This window comes from Lupinus angustifolius, chromosome LG08 (assembly GCF_001865875.1).
Source record: "Lupinus angustifolius cultivar Tanjil chromosome LG08, LupAngTanjil_v1.0, whole genome shotgun sequence".
In the NCBI taxonomy this organism is placed as follows: domain Eukaryota; kingdom Viridiplantae; phylum Streptophyta; class Magnoliopsida; order Fabales; family Fabaceae; genus Lupinus; species Lupinus angustifolius.
The window spans coordinates 14,108,416-14,108,626 of NC_032016.1; positions in this window are offsets into that span (position 1 = coordinate 14,108,416).

Here is a 211-nt window from a genome sequence, read left to right on the forward strand (position 1 = left end):
GGATCTTGGTGAAGCTTTGTTTGTATTAGGAATTCGGATACACCGAGACAGATCTCGGGGTATTCTTAGATTATCACACAAGAGCTATATAGAAAAGGTACTTAAAAGATATGGCATGCATGATTATAAAGCAATGGATACTCCAGTTGCTAAGGGAGACAAATTTAGTCTCAATCAGTGCCCTAAAGGAAATCTGGAAATTCAGGAAATG